We start from the raw sequence: 3,560 nt of genomic DNA, 5'->3' as shown, positions 1-3,560 counted from the left end.
GTTGGTTGCTTCTGTGGGGCCAGAAGATGCTGGAAAATGGTCAGGGATATGAGGGGTTCAGTGTGCCTTGTTTACAGGCTGGGATCCTAGGGTTTCCCAGGGAGGCCCCTGAGGGCAGGTGGGGTGACTCATGTGTATTCTGAGTCCCCAGGGTAGTTGAGCAGCCTATGGAAGGGGGTCCTTTTGTGCTGGGCTGACTCTTAGCTATTCCCTCCCTTGCCTTCCCCTAGGGCCCCCTCCATGGGGATCTGATGGAACAATTGCTTGGGAACCCAGGGAGACCATTAGGAACCCAGGGTTTATGATGGCATCAGAGAGAAGCTGCCACTTGGAGGAATGACAGTCACATATTTGATGACTAGAATGATCAATCAGAGTAGGTCCTGGTCCTGTGGCTGGAGGAACCCAGGGGGAAGGGCCAGGTGGTGGGAGCAAGGGGGTATCTGGCAGACAGCTGGCTTTTGCATAGCTTACAGGAACCGCCTGCCCCCCAGGGCCAAGCATTGTACTGTGGTTCCCCATGGTCCCACCTCATCTATCTAGTTGACAGGATGGTGGCAAATCCCAGGGGCTGAGTTTGACAATTAAAGAGACGGTGGGGGGAAGGGTGGGTGGTGACCAAGTGAGCAGGTTTCGTGGGGCTGAAGGGTTTCCTGGCACCTCAGATTTTTGGTGCTTAAATATGGGACAATCCCAGGCACACCAGGACTGTCACCCTTCCATGTGTGACCCTTAACTTCCATCCCACTGTCTCGTTAGTTTTTTTTTTTTTTTTCCACTGGACCCAGCTCTGCTTAGTTTAGTCACAGAGGGAATTTGTGGGGCGAAATGTAGGGCTTCCCTTCAGGGTCTGGGAGCCTGCGTTTCTATTCCTTGTGTCCCCAGAATCTCCAACACAGACATTCACGGCCAGCTGTCTGTCTTCGTTTGTCTTGTTCATGGGTGATAAAAATGGCCTTCTCCAAATTCTGGGGACCCTTGTCTTCCCTCAGCAGCTGCATGGTTTCTGGGGCTACACATAAGCACTCCCAGGTACTGACACACTCAGATACTGACCAATTAGAATGCCTCAGAGAAGCAGATTCCAAGAGATCATGGTGTCCCAGCAACCATCCATGGGGCCAGCCTGCTGGTTTTGTGCCCCCTGTGCAGTTGCATAGCAGGTCTTCCTTACAAGCCCTGAGCTACACCCTTGGTTTACTGTTCTTCTGTTACCATTTCAAAATTCTTACACTTTTGGAGCAAAGGCCCCTGAGTTTACATTTTGCACTGTATATCCGTGCCCTCTTTAGATAGTCTTGGTCTTGTATATACTCTTCAGTTGCTGTATTGTGTGGTAGCTGGAACTCTGGGGGGACCTCAGATAGGAAGAGGGAGCCTGGCTAGTATGAACAGATTTGGCTGCTGGCTGAATGTTGGTGTTGCCCATCTGCATTTGCAGCCCCCGCGCCCCCCCCCCCCCGTTCTGGGGATTGAATCCAGGAGCACTTTACTGCTGAACTACATCCTCAGTCCCCTCTGCCCTTTTATTTTGTCAGGGTCTTGCTAAATTGCTGAGGCTGGCCTCAAACTTGCAATCCTTCTGCCTTGGCCTCCTGAATTGCTGGGATCACAGGCATGCACCACCATAGCCAGTTTTTAGCATTCTTATATGTTCTTCAGCATCAATCTAAATTGCACCATCTCTGAGCGTGCCTGAGGTTGGAATCCCTCACTACTATGCCCTCCACCCCGAAGAAAAGGGTCTGTGGACTGTGTCTTTCTTTTTTTCCCACTGGTCCCTGTGGGAAAGTAGTTAAATGGGCTCTGAGGGTACTCTCCTCCTTTCCTCCCTCTCCCATTTTTTCTTTTTAAACTAGATGTGGGGCAGGGGGAAGTCACAGCCTCTTGCTCTGGATTGAAAGACTGTCTCCCCAGAGTAGGACCTCCAGGATTTTATTCTATCTTTTTTTAAAAGTGCTTTTTTGGGGGGCTGGGGCTGTAGCTCAGTGGCAGAGCGCTTACCTTGGACCTGGGAGGCACTAGGTTCAATCCTCGGTAATAAAATAAAGGCATGCTGTCCATCTACAACTACAAAAAAAATTTTAAAAATACATTTTTACATTGTAGACGGACGCAATACCTTTATTTTATTTGTGTTTATATATATATATATATATAATATATATAATATATATTTTATATATATATATATAGAGAGAGAGAGAGCGAGAGAGAGAGAACGAGAGAGCGCACTTGTGCCAGGGATTGTACCCAGTGCCTCATGCATGCTAGGCAAGCACTCTACCACTAAGCCACAACTCTAGCCCCTTATTTTATATTTTATACTGGGGATTGACTTCAAGAGTATTTTAGTACTGAGCTACATCCCCCATCCTTTTTATTTTTTAATGTGCTGAGGGTATCATTAAGTTGCTGAGGCTGGCCTTGAACTTGGGATTCTCCTGCCTCAGTCTCCCAAATAACTAGGATCACAGGTGTGTCTTCGAATGAATAATCTTTATGTTAATTCACTTTAAAAATTGATACCTTTATCCAAATAAGTAGACTTTACACACCCTTACCATAAGTAGAAAACTGGAACCAGGTACTCTAGGGTGAAGAGAACTAAAAATAAAAGTACCCAAAATGGGGCTGGGGTGGTGGCTCAGTGGTAGAGTGCTCGCCTAGCATGCATGAGGCACTGAGTTCAATCCTTGGTACCACATTAAAAAAAAAAAAAAAAAACAACTAAAGATACATAAATAAATATTTTTTAAAAGTACCCAAAATAACCAATTTAAATCTTAGCTAGGTTTTGTGGCTTACAGATGGCTGAGTTCCAAGGTCTCTGCTAAAATGAAAGATAAGCAAAAACTAAAACAAGTGTTAATGCATGTTAGCCCCATATTGACACTTTCTCCTTGGCTTACTCAGAAACATAACAAACCACAGACTCTTAATAACTTTCCATTTCACATGCCAGTCAAGTCCTCTACCACTGAGCTACGCCCCTAGCACAAGTAATAACTTTCTTATGATGTCACTGGTGTTATTTACTGCTTCATTAGTGCCACATAAAGTCCACCTCCCATCCACACTTCCGGAACTTAGGTCTACTCTGGGGAAGGTTGAAAGTTGTAAAACAATAGCTATTGATAGGAAAAGAAAGGCTTGCAAGCCTGTCCAGGCTGTTTTGATCCTAAATAATAATGAGGACCACAGAAGAAGGTGGAGGGGGCGGTGTCCAGGCCGCTGGGGTTAGCTGGAGCCCCAGTCCACCTACGCTCACCTGCATTCACCTGCGGTCCCTGCAGCCTCCCGTCGCCTCACCTTCAGCTTGCAACTTTAGTCCCCGCAGGTAGTGGAGCTGCAGGGGTCGCTATGGCAACGAGACGCTCGCAACAAAACAATCAGTTTCCGCCCCTTCCTGCTGAGACCCGGTAGCGGGAAATTTTGAAGGGCAAACCAACCCGCGCTGGTTCTTAGTCTCATGGGGGCGGGGGAGGGGGTGCGGTCTGCACTGCTTCAAGCGTCTGTGGGAAGCTCTGGGACCCCCAGCCCTGGACAGTGCATTTGTA

The sequence above is a fragment of the Urocitellus parryii genome, chromosome 3 (assembly GCF_045843805.1).
Source record: "Urocitellus parryii isolate mUroPar1 chromosome 3, mUroPar1.hap1, whole genome shotgun sequence".
NCBI lineage: Eukaryota > Metazoa > Chordata > Mammalia > Rodentia > Sciuridae > Urocitellus > Urocitellus parryii.
Note: the sequence above shows the minus strand (reverse complement) of the source record.